This window comes from Leptosomus discolor, chromosome 4 (genome assembly GCF_034619465.1).
Source record: "Leptosomus discolor isolate bLepDis1 chromosome 4, bLepDis1.hap2, whole genome shotgun sequence".
NCBI lineage: Eukaryota > Metazoa > Chordata > Aves > Leptosomiformes > Leptosomidae > Leptosomus > Leptosomus discolor.
The window spans coordinates 63,234,483-63,254,135 of NC_141394.1; positions in this window are offsets into that span (position 1 = coordinate 63,234,483).

Genomic DNA, 19,653 nt, shown 5'->3' on the forward strand with positions numbered 1-19,653 from the left:
TGCTCTCAAAATACCTCTTGTTTCTCATCAGCATACTTGCCACTTTTCATTTCTTTTTGAAGATTTATGCAAGTATTGGGATAGCCCTTACTAAATACAACGTTCAAACTGCATGAGGAAATTATAGAGTTGGAATAGTAGTGTTTTTTCAGATGTTCTCACCTCATGAACTACCTAGAACAAAGCAGCCTTGAGTGGCAAAGAAAACCTAGAATACCTCATATCCTGTCAGTACTCAGCTCTTGGAAACATTTGCATAGTTCAGTGACCCAAAGAAAATTTTAATAATGAAAGCAGAGTGGAGTGGAGAGGTACAGTCATCTTTTTTTTTTTTTTTTCTTTTTTTTTTCTTTTTTCCATTTCATCTTTCCTTTGATAGGGCAATCAGATCAGAGGCCCACTGAAAAGGAGGAATGCCTTGTGGGATTAATGCAGCAGTTTCAAGAGCCAGGGAGACCTGAGGGTATTTTGGCATTTTTAGTCCATTGTTGTTAAAATTTATAGACTGCCATTTCTGAAGTGTCTCTTGCCATTGGCACTGTTGCTTCTGTGGCTGTGTGCAGTTGCTGATTTGAATTCACTCAGCAAACAATAGATTCAGAGTCTGTTCCCGAAACAAAGGTTCCATATCACTGGAGTGACAATGCTGTATGTTGCAAAACTTTTAGTTATTCTTAAATGCAATTATACATTGTACGTAGTTTTTATGTCATTTACTGTTCAAAATGAGCTTAATGTTCAAAGACATTTTCTTTGTCTGTCTGTAGTGTAGTAATACTTGGGACACCACAGTTAATGAGTTCCAAATGTCAGGAAATATTCTAGCTACTTTGTTTGCTGGCGTCTGAGACCTGTCTCCTTCAGAGCCCTCTGTAAATTAATCAAAATAGTGGTGCTTTTGAAAGGATTGTCTATCCAGCATGTTCAGATGAATTGATACAAGAGATGATATTAATATGCAGAAGTTAACAGTGTGCTAATCATCATGAAGGTGCTCTCACTCAGTGAGGCCCATTGTATCTTAAGCTTCAATTGAACTGCTGCTTCTACCTTGTTATAGCTACAGTTACACGTTAGATTGATTAAAGGCTGCAAAGGTATGGCTCCCCGGACTGCAGTCACAGTTGTTGTTTGCTGTATAAACATGTCCTAGGAGAAGTGTAATATAACTTGGCCACTGAGTCCTTGCGGCTATAAGGAAATGTAAATGTCTTTTCTCTCTCCCCGCCCCCACCCCCCCTTTTTTTTTTTTTTCTTTTATTGAGACTGTGCTGTACCTCGTTTTTTCCAGCCACTAAAGCTCTTCCACAAGCTTGGGAGCCAAAACTCTGCAGCTCACTGCCTCGGTATTCAGTATATTGGAGCAGCCAGCAAAAACCACGAGGCCTTAGTGAAACCGTCCTGGTTCTTGATATTGTTCTGTGCCTGAATGAGTATAAAGCATTGATTTGGATGACTAGTCACGGACTGCGAACACTAGAACTATTGTACAAGAGTTTAGGGAGGTGCGTGGTAGCAGCTAAAATAAGCATTTGGTGAATAATATCCTGAAACTGAATAAAGAAAACAGCAGTTGCCTTCTCTGAGAGGAAGAAACCTCTGCCTTTTATGTTCTCATAATAAATTGCCTGCTGCAAAGAATTCACTCACTTCTACTATAGATTGAACTGCTTTCTCAGGTAGTGTTTTTCCTGTCTTTGAAATGTTTCCCATTTGAAATGAAAGCTGAAAATTTCAACAAATCTCTATAAACAAGTATCCAGGGAAAGAATTAAGTGGCTTGTCCCGATTTTGACCTTTTAAACCTTTTTTAATTAAAAAAAAAAAAAGTTTTAAGATGATGGCTTTAAGTGGAAAAAAAGCCTCCCACATTTTTAATTTGTGTGTCGTTACAATTCTTCACAAATTTTAATGATGCAACTTGAAGTCAGGAAATTTGAAATACTTTGAGAAATGTGCCCCATCATGTGTATAAACTCTTGAACTAAATGTTTGCGTTGTGTTTCTTTAGTAAGCTGCTGTACCAGTTTTCAGTTTTGCTTTCTTGCTTTGTCCTTTTAAATGTCTTCCGTTAATATTAAATTTTTAGACAGAAACATTGTATAATGTTGTTATAAATGTAGTGAAATTTTAAGTAATTCAGATGGCAATATACATTCAAGTAATTGAAGAATAATTGATTATTTGGGAGATTCAATAGATAAGTATTTTTCAAGGAAAACTATAAATCACATACTCTCTGTTCACTAATATCTATAATAAAGTAGTGAAATAATGTTGGAATATACCCATGATCAGAGTTTTCATTTCCTTTGTATAACAGATATGGGGAGATTTCATGGCTGTGGCAGGTCTCACCCACTACAAGCAGTACTGTGAAGGATAGTTACAGCATAGGCATAGGTTTGTCAAACTACATTTAGTAAAGCAAATACATTATTTGCCTTCTATGAAGATCTTTCTAAGATTGTACAGTGAAGTAAGAAGTTTCTTAATTTAATTAACTGTGCAGTCCTTTTTGTAATCTCTATGTAGGCACCTGTCACTAAAGGCTTCCTCATACCTCAAAAATATGCAAGAGCCAACTTGCTGTTTCCAGCATCCACATTACTGGTGAGACACCTTGGAAGGCTACCTGGGGTTCATACAGCAAGAATCCTTAGTATAAGCACCAAGAACAGATGCCAGTTTAGTACAGCTATCTCACAGCTGCTGTTTCTGTAGCTACCCATCTCTGTCACCTTCTAGGTCACGGCATGTGGTTACCAGCCATGAAACAGGAATGGGCAAGCACTTGAAATATTGCAGAAGAGCTGAGGATTCAGAAAGTGAAATCCAGGAGGCTGCCATTCTTGGTACCTAGTCTGCTGCTCTGCCGACAGTTACTGCGCTGCACAGAGGTACCGAAGCGACCTGTCTGCTCAGGAGCTGCCGCAGTTCATACAGGGTATTAACAGATACTGAGACTGAGGTGTGTGTGAGCATTGCAGGTATGAAAAACAGTGGCTGCAGAGCTAGCACATTCTGCTTCTGCAGAACGTCTATTCCACGGACACCTGCTTCTGAAGACAGTAGTGTTTGGCAACGAGGTGCAGTATGTGGTTAGGCAGGGACCCCTCAGATTGCTGCAGCTCGAATCGCCAGAGTGACTTTCCTCCCTTATGGTGACTGTAACTGTTCTGTGAGATGCTTTTCTTTCCCTCTGATGCTGCATCTTATGCTGTCTGGATCTGTATAGGTGAAAAAAATGAAGGAGCAGATGGACTTGCCTTAAAAATGGCACTGGGATAGTGTGGTGCAAGCAAACTGACACTGAATGACCCGTCTCACAGGCCCACTCTTTGTTTACTTCTTTTGTAGTATCTGAGGTAATGAACAAAATGAAGGACTGTTTAAGCAATAATGCTGCCTTTTCACACTTTTTTTTGTAATGATTGCCTAAGATACAAAGCAAATAAAATCTACCAGATGCAGCAAATTCTCTTGAGCCTAAGAAAGCAAAATTGTAGTGTTGCAAATGTAAATGCTGGCATTGCGGCTTAATACACATATAAACCGAGCAATCTATATTGTGCGATCATCATTTTTTAAGAAAGGCTGGAGCCCAGAGACTAGCAAATGTTCTCATCTGCAGTGTATCAGCAGTTCTCAGTCTTCAGCTGCTGTATAGATAATAATTCTAATTGAAGAATCATTACATGACTCCATATGTGAATGATAGATGGGCTATAGCCTTTTGTTCGTGATGCTTTAAAAATTGAGTTGCTGTTTTCACTTTTATAAGGGGTGATTAGACGGCCTTTTTTTTGCCCTTTTTTTTTTTAAATGCAACATTTTAATCAACCTGGCCCGACAGGATTTGGAATCTGAAGGAAAAACAATTTCTGTAGCTGACAATTTTTTTTAAACAATAGCTATTTAAAGGCTCGAATTTGTTACAAAGGGACTCTCCACAGAGAGAACCTTTGTTCAAATGCTTTTAATTCTGAAACTAGCGCTTGAAAAATTGTGCTCTATGTGCTCTGTAATAATTGTTTTTCATGTCTTACAATTTTTTCCCTCAAAGATAACAGCATGTGCTTTAGTGCATGTTTAAGAATTCTTTTTTTTTTTTTTAAATCATAGTTAAAAAGGCATTTGCTCTGCCACTCGTCAAGCATCTGTCATATCAAAGAACTAGTAATATTTTTATCTTGATGGATAAGCTTCAGTGCTCTGCACCAAGTTCAGTGTAACTGGACCAAGCTTTCAATACTCTTTTGGGGACCCTAAAGTCAAGTTCATGATCTAATTAAGATCAGTGTGATAATTATATCTGCTGCTGAACAGGAGTCTTTCATCGTAGCACATTTCAACTGAAGTCTTTAGTGTGGCATCAAAGCTGATCCAGTTTAGAAGCTGAATTGCTTTCTTAGCGTGGATGGTGAAATTTAATTTGCCTTTAGATCCTGGATTCAAATCCAGGCTGAGTCAGCTATAGCAAAATTATAACTGCTTTATTTTAACCTAATGTGAATAGAAAGAATACAGTGGTTTCAGCTGGGTGCTACCTTTCCTATTGCTCTCAGAGAGCAAACCCTAGGCTACTGTCTTACACTTACTGCTGGTTGGAGGGCTGGTTGCAGGGCGGGGGGAAGTTGGTCTTGTGCAAATAACATGACAGCAATGGAGGCGTGTGCGTTATTGTTCTTTCTCTAGGCATCCCAAGTAGGAACACAGCCCTTCATTGGGAATCCAAGACGAACGTGTAGTGTTTCTACTGATCCATTCTCTCCAAAAGCCGTTTCTCAGGTGCGTTTCTTGTGGTCAAAGGGTGCCAGAGGAGCACATGGCCAAAATGCAGGGAAAAAGAACAAGGTCTGCAACGTTTTGGAAGGTTTATAGATTGGTTATATGTGTTTGGCTTTTGCTATGTGTGAAGCTCGTATTGCTATCTAATCTCCTGTAAAAAATGTTCGCAGGCATTCTCATCCCTTACCTAAACTGTTTCTGAGCTGAATCCAGTGCGGCGACACCTCAGCGGGGCTGGGGCAGGGTGTGCTGCTTCAGCACCGCAGCTGATGGATCACTCCAGTGCAGCCATGACATCTGGCTGCAGGAGGACAATTTGGTGCCCAAGCAGGGGAAAGCGTTCCTGCTTTGCTTTGGTACTGGTGTGACAAGCAGATGTGACACGTAGAGCTAGTTTGCAGACACAAATGCTGTGGAGCAGTTAGTTAATCCTGTAACTAGTCTTCCTGGAGCCTGAGGAACTGCAAATGGAAAGAGTGCTTAGTTTGGTCTGTAATATGTCAAACAGTGAAATGTAGCTACTGAGGGAAGAAGAATCTGTCAAATGTAACTAAAGAGAAAGAAACTTCAACATATTGTATAAAGTCTTGATTAATTAAAAGTTGTCTTACTACTCTCATTGTTTTCTTCTGGCTCCCTCTGTAATGAAGCTGTAATGCAGATTCTGGCTTCTGATTCTGCACAGCATCTATTTGAGTAGCGGTAAAGGAATTGCAAATGGCTTAGTAGGTCGAAGGGCTTGGGATATAGTTAAAAATACATTTTTAAGTGGAAGATGAGGATAGTGTCTAGGAAGTTTATAAAAATAGAAATAGCCTGAAATACTTGCTGTGCAGCTGAGGAGGTAGTGAGTCTCCAGCAGTGAGTCTCAGTATATGCAGTAAAGTCTTGACCAGCAAGCACCAGAGGATACTGTCAAAATACAGCGCTCATTTCATTGCCATAGTAGCTTGCCCTCTAATAGTGTTACTTTCTACTCTGTTCTCCCCTCACCCCACTGAGTATTTTCGGTTGTGTTTTTTTAGCAAACTCTGCTGTACTAGTGCACCAGAAAAAGGATGAGGAGGAGGGAAGGATCCCTATTGCTGTCCCCACAGATTAAGAGCTTCACGTGCAAGAAGTCAACCGGAGCACACAAAGGCAGCAGGCGCAAGCACACATGCCGCTAGCTTTTTTTTTTTGTTGAAGGGTTTATAATCAGTAGATGAATTTGAATATAAAAATATTTTTTAACAATTATATAACCGACACTGTTAAAACTCAAGCTCATGTTCCATGCAGATGGCACAAACCATCACGCTCTGGTTTTCTCTTTGGTTTTGTTTCTAAAAATTCCAGCTGCATGTTAAATCTGTGTCAGGACAGCACTTCACGTTTCAGAAAAGATGCACTCTGTGTCGATCTTCTAGCAGTAGGCGGTCTTGTCGGGCCCCACACAGTTCCTCTCCCCTCTCTGAAGGCATGCTTAGGAGTTTCAGCCTCATTGGCTCCAAGGCCTTTTGGAGTGAGATACTTCTCAGTGACTCTGTGTCTTCAGAAATAACCTGCTGTGGCTGCTGGAGGTCTTCGCAGGCTACACATACTCTTCGTAGTGCCTTGTGGTGACTTCATGCCGTGACTTCTGGATCCATGTGCTCATTTACAGGTACATAGTTTCTGATCTCGTTTTGCACTGAGGTGGGCAGGACAAACACGGCTTTATTGCTAGTGCAGTCTCATCAGTACTAAAAGCTGTGGCAAGAGAAACGCTCCCGCTGCCTTCAGCAACGCTGTAAGGCGTGAGTGGATTGGCTGGTGGAATGGAGCGGGGCTACGGGTGTTTCGGCTGCAGCAATGGTACGCCTCGTGCTCCGAACAATGGCATGCCATTGCGCCACCCAGTGAGGCAGGGGCTGTGGTGGCCCTTTGGCAGGGCCTGGGCGGAAGTGAACTGTGCAGCTGGCCGTGGGTTGTTTGGTCTGGTGGTCCAGAAGGGAGCTGTGTTTTCTCTTTTCTAGGTGCGATGGCTTTGCCGGGGGCTCAGGAAGGAGAGGCAATAACAGCAATGTATTTATGTCATGGAAGCAAGTAGCTGTGACTCACAGGGCACCTGAGGCATCCCTTGGTGGATTTAAAAGATGCTGTTTTCATTTAGTCGCTATGTAACTGCGTTTCTGAGTCTCCCTGTTCACTTCATTCTTGCATAAGCCCCTCTTCCTGCATTTCCAGGCCCTAATTTTCCCTTACCTTGCACTTTCTGTAGACTTTTGCATCTGTGCAAGTGGTGGTAAAACTCAGCTCTTTTGATGTGAGAGCATTTAGCATATATGCTGCATTTACTTGGCGCAAGCATAGGAGGCCATAGCAGGGGCAAGGCAATGGGGAATCAAGGCAGTTGTTTACATCTTCCTCCAAAGGACTGGTAGGTCAAACATCCTTCTCCTGTCCACAATACTCTGCCATTAACAGCTGTTAGTGAGTGTTAGCGCATCATATTTTTTTCCCCTTGAGGCTGAGCACATTATCTCTACAACACTCCAGCACCTTGCTGGGAACATGCCACAATTCTGTTTTCAGAGTGTTTTGTTAATGCTAGTGACCTTGGTGGTGTGACCACAACACCTGCTTTACCTGATAAGATCATTAATTTTTTTTTTTTCTCTCTGCAGCCTTTGTGTTGAGCGTAAGCAAATCTTCATTTGTACCTGGAAAACAGTGCCCAAACATCAGCTTGCTGGAGCACTGACCTGTGTCTCCCAGTATTTTTTAAGGTGTTAAATAGGCAATTAGAAGAAATCACTTCAATAAAAGCAGCATGAACACAAGCCTCTCGTTAGCTGCAATGGAGCAAGACGGTATTGGAATCAATCGCGCTGCTTTTCAGCTGTCACTCTGCTGCAGCAACAGCTGCCTGTCAGTCGGGGTGACAGCGGAGAGCTGATCTATACTCTTCTCTGAGCTGCAGAGATAAGCTGCACATGCACAATGAATGTATTCCCAAAATAAACACACTGGGAAGAGCAGGGTATTTTTTTAATGATAAATCTTCTTGCCCTTCTAACAGTTCCTCCTTTCTCCTCCTTTGTTAGTTTACCAGGTTGTTGTCAACCCCTGCCTTTTTTCTTACAGTGGCTGTGTATTCTCCTTCTGCCTTTTACCTTATGGGTTTGTTTTTCTGCGTGGTGCTGCTTTGTATTTCGGTGGCTGCACTCATCTGCTGCATCCCATCTGCTGCATCCCATCTTCGGTAGAGGTGGGGCCCATCCGTGGAGAAGACGCAGGCAGTGTGGCATCCCGGGCCAGTGTGACCACAGCTGGCCCTGCCACGGCTGCAGCTGGGGTCCATAAAGTGCAGAATGGAATTGCTCAGAGATGGTTTAAATGAGTCTGAAACTCGGAGTGGAGAAGAGCTATAACTCCAGAGGTTGTGAAGGAGCTAGCCCTGCTTCAAGCATCGTAGAATCATAGAATCATTTTGGTTGGAAAAGACGTTTAGGATCATCAGGTCCAACCATGACCCTAACACTACCAAGCCCACCACTACGCCATGTCCCTAAGCACCACATCTATACGTCTTTTGAACACCTCCAGGGATGGTGACTCCACCACCTCCCTGGGCAGCCTGCTCCAATGACTGACCACTCTTTCAGTAAAGAAATTTTTCCTAACATCCAATATAAACCTCCCCTGGAGCAACTTGAGGCCATTTCCTCTTGTCCTAACACTTGTTACTTGGGAGAACAGACCAACACTGGCCTCACTACATCATCCTTTCAGGCAGTTGTAGAGAGCAATAAGGTCTCCCCTCAGCCTCTTCTTCTCCAGGCTAAACAACCCCAGTTCCCTCAGCCACTCCTCATAAGACCTGTTCTCCAGACCCTTCACCAGCTTCGTTGCCCTTCTCTGGACACGCTCCAGCACCTCAATGTCCTTGTAGTGAGGGGCCCAAAACCACACACAGTATTTGAGGTGTGGCCTCACCAGTGCCCAGTACAGCGGCATAATCACTTCCCTACTCCTGCTGGCCACACCATTTCTGATACAGGCCAGGATGCTGTTGGCTTTCTTGGCCACCTGGGCACACTGCTGGCTCATGTTCAGCCGGCTGTTGACCAGCACCCCCAGGTCCTTTTCTGCTGAGCAGCTTTCTAGCCACTGATCCCCAAGTCTAGCACTGCATGGGGTTGTTGTGACCCAAGAGCAGGACCCGGCGCTTGGACTTGTTAAACTTTGTACAATTGACCTCAGCCCTCTCCGTTGCCCTGCTGTCTCCTTACCTCAGGAAAAGCCACTGTGTGCTGAGATCTACCGCTCCATTGCGGGCTAGGTCAGCTCCGGAGCAGCTCCCCTCGGCAACTGTCCTGTCACCCCAGTCCTTTGTGCAGGCAGGACTCTGGGGTTTCTGTATTTGCTTTTGCTTCTTTATTGATCAGGCATGAATATATTAAATTATAAGGTAGCTTCAACTTTCCCCTCCTCACTGTTAACTCCGGTGTTACTGTTCCTCCACAGCAGTGCTGACATTACATGCATGTACGGGGCAGTCCTGCAGCTCTGCTCTCTCTTCCTCACCCCTATGCTGGACGTAGAGAAGCTGATTTCCTTGGCAGAAATCCTGTGCCACAGATCTTGCCACGTGGTCCCATGCACAAGTATATCCCAGTTGCCTGTCCTGCATGGCAGGGCTGTTCAGGCTGCTTTGCTTTCCAGTCACGCTGGAGTTAAGGTCGCTCCTGTTTTTCCACCTTACTCTACAGTAACAGGCATTTGTATTTAGGAGTCTGTGAGTCTTGGGTGACCTCATTTCCTCAGTAAAATATAGCAGTGTAAGCATTGTGTCATGAAAGTGCAAGAGTTGATGGTGGCTCAGAAGATTGATCGTGTCACTGGTCCAGCCTAAGAGCACATATGTCATGAGGGACTTGCTTCAAGACCTTCCAAAAAGACCAGTAGAAACTGGCAGCTGGCGTAAAAAGGGGAAAAGCTGATCTCAGAGAAGCCTTTAGAGGTACAAAAAAGCCTTAAATATTTTAATTTTGAAATTCAGTTTAATTCTTTATTTTACAATCTTGGTTGTACAACACTTGCATGCATTTTTTGTTTGTTTTGCCCTGAAGTCTACAAAGCCTAAAATGGAAAGCATGGATTTTTCCATCAATCCGTAAGATGGAGCTAAGTAAGTATCCTTCCCATTTTATAGGACAGAAGGATCACCTCAAGTGCTGATTGCCTTTCATGTGGCTGTGCTGGTTGATGCTGGGTTATGCCCTTTGGTTCTGACTCAGAAAGCCCAAAGTAGCAGGTCAAAGTCTGATGCCTGAGACAGGCAGCTCAGGACACATGCTGTCCATGCATCTCTCTCTTTAAGGTGCAGATTACTTCAACACTTCCATTTTAAAGTGTTTTCTACTTTTAAAACCAAAAAAAAGATAAATACATTTTTGGCTGAGTGAGGTTTGCTGTAGGATTCATGAGACCAAATACCACCTTATGGCATATATGGGGGTAAAAGCAGCTCCCACTTTCCAAGCTGGTGGTTCTGACTAGCTAGCTCCTTTGATAATTTCAAAGGGCCTGAGATAAAAGGAGCTTAGAAAATACAAAGACCTCTGATTTCCTTCCAGAGGTACAGTGGAGGAGCAGGGAAGCGATGCTGAGCCATCACCGTTTCTATAGCGCTCAGTTCACTCAACATGCACTGCCAGAAAATGCCAGTTTTCAGGCCTGTCAACAGATATTTTTCTTAAGTATTTGAAATACCTCAGCAACGATGGTTACGCAGCGTCTTGTACACTGCCAATCCTACCTTTGAAGTCTGTGGTTTTAGGAAAGTTTAATACCTCTTGCTTAAAATTAAGCAACTAACTTATCCACATGCAATGGAAGTCTGGTCACATTATAAAACTTCTTTCTTTCTTTTTTTTTTTTTTTTTTCAGCTGTTACTGGTAGCTTTCCAGAAAAACATATGTCTAAAATAAGATTTTGGCTGCAAAAAATTCAGCTCTATCAGTTAGTTGGGAGCACTAATTCTCTTTCTCATTCTATCTCAGAGTAGATTTTTTTTTTTTTGAATTTTAACAGATAGAGAGTGCAGAACCGCAGCAGCATATGCTGCATCTGTATGCAGAGATTTAGTTTGTTTTCCAATAAGTTTATAATTTCTATCCAAACTTAGGGCATTGCTGAGGTCTGCTTTCAACTTTACTGCAAAGTCTCAACAATAAAATAAATAAAAGCATAGACAAATACCTAAAATTAAACCCAAAAATTAACAAACCTGGTCATTTCTAAGACATATTTTTTTTTAAAAAAATCCTAATAGTTTAATTTAAACTGTTCTTTTAGTAAAATCTAGGTGCCATAAATCCTGATCACCTAAGCCACACTTAATCCATACCTACACAAGATTTCCCTTGTGATTTCACATTTTACATGAATGCTTTCAGTACAAACATACCTTTCCAAGATTTTTGTGAAATCCAGAAAACTTCAATAGTTAATAGTTAACTGCATTCAGAAATGTCAAACATACAAAAATTAAGTCGCTTTTCCTTCTAAGTAATATGCACATGTGGTAGACAGAGACGTAAACTCCGCACTTTGCATTTCAGGCCAGCTTGTGTTAGTGCGAGGGCTGGAACATCAGTGGCTATTGATCGCTACCGTGCGGCTGGGCCAAGCACGGGCAGGTCCCAGCAGAATTCTTCGCTCTTGCCTGTGCCCTTTATTTAACCGGTTGTTAAATGCAAGAAAGATAACCAAGGCACAAGATAAAACAATGCTGTTTGAGAGCGCCTTTTTGAACAAAGCCAATTCTATGTTAATAGAGCTTACAGGAGCGAGGCCTGATCCTACCAGCTGTTGACAACCAGCAAATGCACTTCAGGGAAAGCTGAGGCTCTCGCTGGTGCTTGGCACCATCCTGGGCAATGACTGCAGCTCGTGATGGACCTTAATCAAGTCTGTCCACGCAGCCTTTTCCCACTAATGTTTAACCTGTATGAACTGCAGACAAGTCTGGTTCCTTTGAGTGGAGGTTTCTAGCTAACAGGCTAGCAATAAAAGAAAAAAAAACCAACAGGCAACAAACCCAAACCAAAAAAAAGGAGGCAAATAAAAGAAGATGGGCGAAGGGAATAGACAAACTAATGCATTTAAATTGCAGGCTTACTAGGGCAGCAACGGTGTCAGTCCATGTGCAAGTTACACATGCCATTATAGAAACCCCTTCCTTGTTGGTAACCGTTCCTGTAACAATGACAGTTTTTAACTAAAAGCCCCCAGAATGATTAACCCAAGAAGTCCTAGCTTATTTCTAAACAACTCCTAAGAGCGCCGATACTATGATGGATGGTGCCTTACTTGAAATCTCCTTTCCCAAAAAGCACAAGACTGCCAATATTTGTAAGCTTTACTCACACAGGTCAGCAAATATAATAGGCAAATATGCAGAGCAAAATACATTTTGATTGATTAGACCAGCTTTGGAGAGAAGGCATCAAGTTCTTTATTACAGATATTTATCTTGTAGTCTTTTCCACTCTGCCGCTTGTTAGTGCATGTGGAGTTTTTTGCATGTTTTTAAATACTAATAAGTGTGAGAGACATGGGAAAGGCTTTTCAGTGGATTTTCTCTTATTTTAATTGAAAAGAGGTCAGATATAATGCTGGCCTAATCATGTCTTGTTAAGCTCAAATCTACGGATTTTCCTAGTACTTAGGTCATTCTTGAGAATCAACCTAAACTGTGTCACAAGAAGTGCAACTAAGAATTCCATCTTTATAAATATTTCAAGTGCCTGTTATAAAAACAAACATCATAGTAGAAGTGGCTTCTCTCTTTTATATGCATGAGCGTACTTGGGAATACGCCAGCATTTTCCCATCTAAAATAGTCACCAATAGGTGGTGCTAACTATTTCCAAATTCAATACAAGGTTCTCCCTATTTGTTCCTCAAACAAATTCTCCTGTCTGCCTCCTCTTCCTGACAGATCTTCCTTAAAGCCTATTCTTGATAAATACGAAATTCCCAACAGAGTAATCTCATCTTTTCATATTCCTTCTTTGCTGCTGTGGCCTTTAGTTGCTCTTGCATGCTAGTCTTTGGGTTTTCCCGGTGCTCCAGCTGGTTGCAGCCAACTGTCAAGCAGGAACTTCTGGGAATGTAATTCCCATGCCCATAGCTTTGGCTGCACTCCTGAAGAGCTTACCTTCATCTTTGTTCAAAGTTCTTTGGTCTTGGCTGTATTTTTCCATTCTTTCTGAAAATGGGTCTTAACGTTGCTCCAAAACAAATAAATAATTTTCACTCAAACTCATCTTTAATAGGACTTTTAAAAAATTCTGCTTTTAAAAGGAAAAGGGAAAATGTAAAGAAAGGAAAAGGTCCTGTAAGTATAAAGCAAAGTCAGCCGAATGGTACAGAATCACTCTGGTGACTACTCTTTTATCTTAAGCAAGGATATTCTTTTAGCTCATTGATTCAGAACTCAAACAGATGGGTGTTTTCTGTTTTCAGTGGCTGTCTAGTTCAGAGCAATATCCCGTCACTCCAGCTAGCAGAAACTGTAGTGCTAATTCTCCTGATGCAAGTCATGACATCAGATTTGCATTGATAGGGACAACCAGGCTCCTTGCTATTCAGCCGTCAGCATTGCAGATCGTGTTGGCCTGGGCTCTGTGTGGGAGCTGAGAAGTGCCAGTGACTGCTGGGCCAGAGAGGGACTGCATGAGCCAAGCCTCCACAGCGGAGAGCAGCACACCTCCTTTTGTAGCTGTGATACTCACGGTACGATTTGCATTTGTAACGGCTTTGTTAAGCCTCTTTTTTCCAGTACTGTCTATAAAACCCAATAGACTTAACACTGAGGATATGCTAACTGGGGTACTTCTGGGTTGTGCCTGTCAGCCTGGGTCTGGAGTGGGAAGTAACCTGTAAGGCGAGGAAAGCTGCCATCTCTGGCACCCCTGCAGTACAGTATGGCCAGTCCACATCTCTCAGCTCCCTCTTGACTCCTGCTGGAGGGTATGTCTAGTCCAGAACACTTTCCGTAAGAGACTGCCTCCCCAGAGGCTGATTTCTTAACGATCAGAAACAAAAAAAGACATGAGCACTTCAAATGTGATGCTACATTCTTTAACCCCTTTGAATGGCATCCACAGCCCCCAGAGTGTTTATAAGGAAGCTGCCAGAAGTCCTCTTGACCTAAAAAGTATGAACTCTCTGAGCCCCATAACATGACTGAAGGAACAGAGTGCCTCACTTGGAGGTGCGGGCAGCCATGGGAACTCCCCGGCCGGGCCTCAGCCAGGGCATCTACACCACTCACTTGAAGAGCAGTGGCATCCTTGGAGCACTGCCCCTTCCTTCCTGGGTTATGAGGTCACCAAGCTATTTATTCCTTCTGCTCAGTTTCATGAACAGAGAGGATTGGGTTTTTTTCTCCTTAGCACACCTGGAAGGTTGAAGTACATCTCTCCTCCTCCAGAGGAGGAGACTCTCAGCCTCCGGCTAAGACTCTTCCCTCAAGGCTTAGAGAATCCCCTGGGGCAAGACTGAGAATAGATTACTCATTTCCTTGACAAATGACTATCAGAAAGCTGTTGCAGGAAGGTGGTGCTTGTAATGATATTTTAAAACTAGTGGCTCGAACTGCGTTTCATGAACACCCCGATCCTATGGTATGTTAAGGTGCACTGAGACAACATAGTGGCTCAAGGCTTTCATGGGGACAGAGGCAAAGAAACGTCCCGTTCCTGAATCTCCTTTGGTTTTAAGTATGCCTGATCTGGAGCCCTGAGGCAGTTTTGGGCATGGGCACATTTTGAACTTAGGAGCCACCCGAGTTAGACGACAAGCAAGCTGTTCAAGAAGAGGCCACCTCACTGTTGAAAACCACGTTCTGTAAGTGATGCCCAAATTCCTAAGCTATGCAGCCTGTTTGACTTCCGACAGGGCACAAGAAGGATGCCTCAATCATTTAGTCTCATGCTTCTACATCAGCTTTTCTTTTTTTTTCCCCTTTAGCCTACCCTGAGTTAGCTGTTGTTACTGATCCACCCTCCTGCCTGTGGGAGAGAAGTATCTTGTGCCCTCCGTCATGTGGCATTCAAGGTCCATATGATACTTTGCTAAGGTTTCAGTGTTCTGCGCCTAGACCTTGTACGGAGATCTATTAGCTTACTTTCCCAGCCTGTCTTGTCTTTAACTGAAAGGTACAACTCCTAAACTGCAGCTTCTAGTGTATGTGGATTGCTCTAGATAAGATCTTGCTGACCCTGTAAGAGACTTCACAATAAAAGAAATTATTTTGTTGCATCAATATGATTTATGAGTATTGAAATGTAGAGAAGGATCTTAGCAAGGGAAAAAGAAATCTGATATGAGGAAAAGAGATGCTGTTCGGGTACACAAATTGGAAACATTGATGTCCTTGTAACAGCTCTGGAGAAACCGGATCAGGTTAACCATATGACCTGAAACATAATGGAGTGCCCACATTAATTTTAAAGACCTCAGTAAATCGGTGCCTTGAAGGGTGAAACAGATATCCTGAGCTTGAATATTCATCTTTGTCTCCAATAGATTTTACACTAATCTATCTGTGTTATAGAAGTTGGTGCAGCAACCATCTTTCACTTAGTATCAGCACCAGTATGAGACATATGAAAATTCACTGAAGAAACAGAATCATCTGGGAAGAGGAACTTTTCTGATCCTTGACTACAGATGCAAGGGAACAGAAAAACACAGAACTCTGCAGAAAGTCAGATCTGCCCTAAATAACCGTGACCCTGACAAAAAGCCCAGAGGGGCAGGTTTGGAAAAACGCTGTCTGGAAGACACTTGGTAGAAGCACAGAAATTGTCTTTGTTTTCCTAATCCCTCCAATGCCTGAAGGAACAGGGCTCAGAAATTTTGTAAGAAACAGCATTGCATCAATTTCTCCAAGGCAGAGTGACTTGCAAGGCCTCCACATTCTTGACGAGAGTAAGTCTTGCATTTGCTATTTTGCAGCTGCTTTAGGATCAGGTTTTTAAACATTTTGTAACTGCATGCTTTTTTCCCCCGGTTTATTCCATTTTAGCAGGCTTATCTAGGGCTCTTACATATTGTTGCTCCTCTGCCAGGTAGGAACAGCTTTGCAGGTTGCTGTCCTGTAGAGCAAGAAACCTGTGCTGCAGGAATAATTTTTTTTTTAATTTTTTGCTTTACCTGCAGACACTGTGTGTGCAGATACAGACAGAAAACAGATTCAAGAAAATACCTTGTTGAACTACGTGCAACCAACAGCACCATGTGGCTCCTGCCACACAGCCTCCACCAGTGACCGAGCCTACCTGTTGCTGTTTGTATATCACTGGTGTGTACTGACCACTACATGTTTAGTCACTTAGTTAACCTTGACAGAGACTGAAGAGAACGAAGGTTAAAATAGAGATGTGCAGAAGATTACTTAGTACCATTAAATTTCATGCCTTTTCTACTAATAGGTAAGACAATTTCTGTCTAACATATTTTTGACTCAGTTGTAGACTATGGCAGCAAAAAAAAGACATTTTTATGTCTTTCTGCTGTTTCCTAGTTGAGACGTTTTCTTTTATCAACTGTTTTATTTCTTTGCTTTGTATTAGAAGGTTTCAACATTTTGTCTTGTTTTCCCTGTTTCCCAATGTTCATAATAAAAACTACAGCTATGAAAGAGCAATAACAGAAAAATTTACACTTCAGCTGGGATTTCATCATATCTTTTTCATGCATTCTTAAATCCCCACCCTCAAAATTCACAAATAGGAAATAATGATTTAAGTTTAGGGATCATAGCAGAAGGCACAGCTGATGGTATCTCCCAACATTTACTCACATCATTAGCCACATGGGAATAATACTTGGAATTAGCTGTATAGGTGCTTATTTTGTAAGCTTCCTGCAAAAAATTATATATTCTATTACTTTACTGTGGAATGACTAAACAGCCATATTTTTGCTCCAACCCATAAGTGTATTGCACAGGCTTAATGCTAGTCATACGACTATATGAGCCACACACACAAGGAGGGCCCAGTACATGTAACAAAATCAGTCTTAAAACGTCACTGGTAGACTTAAGAATCAATCATCTACACTTTAAAAATAGCTCTCTATCCCTACCTATTTGTTTGATGACAGAGGGCAGGCTGCTCTGCCCGCTGGGTGACAGAGGCAGTGGGCGGGTGCTGTGCTCGGCGGCTCGGGGAGGGAATGGGTGGGCAAGTGCCAGCAGCACCACCAGACACAGGCAGGCGATGGGGGCTTAGCTTCACCCGCTTCTCCCTCTCCTAGTATAGCCAGTTTGACATGGGTGGGGTGCAAACGTTTAGACCCTTAAGAGGCTGTCACCGTCCTCTCCTCAGTTCCCTTGAGCAAGGCTGAAGCATTTTGGCCAAAGAGCCAGGAGCGCCCTTAGCTGGGGCAGGTCCGGCACCTGCTGAGGGACCTGGGGTCTTGTCCCCGGGGGTGCCAATGGGCACGGCACCTGAGCGCAGCAAGGCTTCGCCGTCCTGAACAGAGACACGGCTGACCCACGCATGCGAAGGAAGTCATGGTCAGCTGCCTTTCTGATCAGCAAGCCTCCATCTCGCACTTAACGGGCTTCAGCTAATCAATCCAGAGGTCCCAAGGAGTTAAACGCAGATATAATTCTTTCTCTCATAGCAGGCTGGGGATCTGCGGGCAGGGTTCAGCCACGATGCTAAAATCCCATTGAAGCAGAAATGTCACATTATTTACTTACTAAAACAATGCTCTTATTACAAAGACATGTTAGGAGTGAAAATATGACAGCATCTATTTTAGGTTGTCATTGATCTTTAATTTGCAGTGACCTGAAGGTTTTCTATGTAGTCAGTGCTTTTTGGCCAAAATATGTGACTGCAGGGAAATGAGTAAATGAGTGCCAGAGATGTTCTTTTTTTCCTATGAAAAGACTGAAATTGCTTTGTGTAAATGTGTGGAAAATGCTGATATTTTGTTTCTATAAATACCTCGCCTCCTGCGTGCTGTATTTCATTTGTGCTGTTTCCTTGGAGTATTTGGCTTCTTATCACTTTTATGCAGGGTGCTGAATACAAATGAGCCACCGTTTACCCAGCAACCAAGCTGTGGAGCATTTGTGACTGTTGTGCATTTCCTGAGCAAGAGTAACTACTGAATGAAGCAGATTACCCTGTAGCCTTGCAAAACATGAGGATTATAAAACATGCATTTAGTGGATAAATACACAGAGGAAAATGCACAGACGCTTTCTGTTTCTATATATAATGACATGCGTGTATATGAATATATCTGGGTGATGTAAAAAAAATCAACCTGAAATAATCCATCATTTTTAATGAGAATTTAAATATAGGGAAGGCAAAAAAATTCAAAGTTGCATTTGAGAATAACTCAGTGACACCACCTACAACCAGGCTCCTTGTTTATGGAGTCTATAAACAAGGCTCCATTACCACAGGCTCACACAATCACAGGGTGATTCAGGTTGGGAGAAACCTCAGGATGTGCTAGTCCAACCTCTGCTCAGAGCAGAGCCAGCTCTGAGGTCAGACCAGGTTGCTCAGGGCTTGATACAGTTGTTCCTTGACACCCCAAGGGTGAGAGTGCACAGCCTCTCAGGGCAGCTGTCCCACTGTTGGATTGTCCTCCTGGGGAGAACCTTTTCCTATCTACCCAGTGTGAAACTCTCTTGTTTCGTCGTCTGTTGTCATTCATTCTCCTACCTTGCATCTCTGTGAGTGAAGAGCCTGGCCCTGCCTCCTCGATGACCTCTAGATGCTGGGGAGCTGCTGTTAGGTGCCCCCAAAGCCATCTCTTCTCCAGGCTGGACAAGCCTAGCTCCCTCAGCCGCTCCCCACAGGGAAGTGCTCCAGCCCCTGGACAGCCTGGGAGCCCTCTGCTGAACTCACCCCAGCTGATCATCCTCTTTCTTTTGAGGGGAGCAAAACTGGACATGGGCCTGCAGACATGGTCTCACTACTGCTGAGGAAAGGGGTTTAGTTACTCCCTCGGACCTCCTGGCCGTACTCCTGGTAGTACAGCCCTGGTTGCTCTTGGCCACCGTTGCTGCTAGGGTGCACAGCTGGCTCAAGCCCAGTGCGGCCCCAGTTATGTTGTTGCAGTGGACTCTTCCTTCCCAAGTGCAGGACATGGCACTTGCCCTTGTTGAATTTCAGGAGATACCTGCTGGCCCATGCCTCCAGCCCGACCAGGTCTCTCTGGATAGCAGACCTACCCGCCAGTAGATCCCCCTGGTTTGGTGTCATCCGTGCACTTGATGAGAGTGCACTCATTGCACAGATGGTAAACTGGACAAAGACGTTAAACTGGACAGGTCCCAGGGACCAAAGTTAGGCTGACTGGCTTATGTTGTGCTTTTGGCCTTTTCCAAAGTCAGATGCAAGATTTGCCTTCCTCCAGTTTCTGGGGACCTCCCTTGCTCTCCAAGACCTTTCAGAGGTGACACTGGCCTTACAAGGGGACCAGCCAGCACTGTGAGCAGCCTTGGTTGCAGCTCATCGGGTCCCAGGGGCACTGCTGGTCATCTCCTCCTCCAACCCTGCCTCTCAGGGCTGAGGTCTGGCATGATGGCAGGCAGCTGGGAAGTGCCAGGGCCGGTCTGGATGCGGTTCATTGGAGCAAAGGGAGGAGTAGGCAGATTGAAGCAACCGCTGATGCATTTCGGCGGTGGGGTGAACTGAGAGGGCAGGCTCCCTTTGCTGGCAAGGGAACAGGCTAGGAGAGACAAGAGGAAAAGTTCAAATTTTGCCAAGAACATTTTGCGTGGAAAATCCTTGACAGCTTTTAAAAAACTTTTTGAACAATCGCAGGAAGCTTTCCTGAGT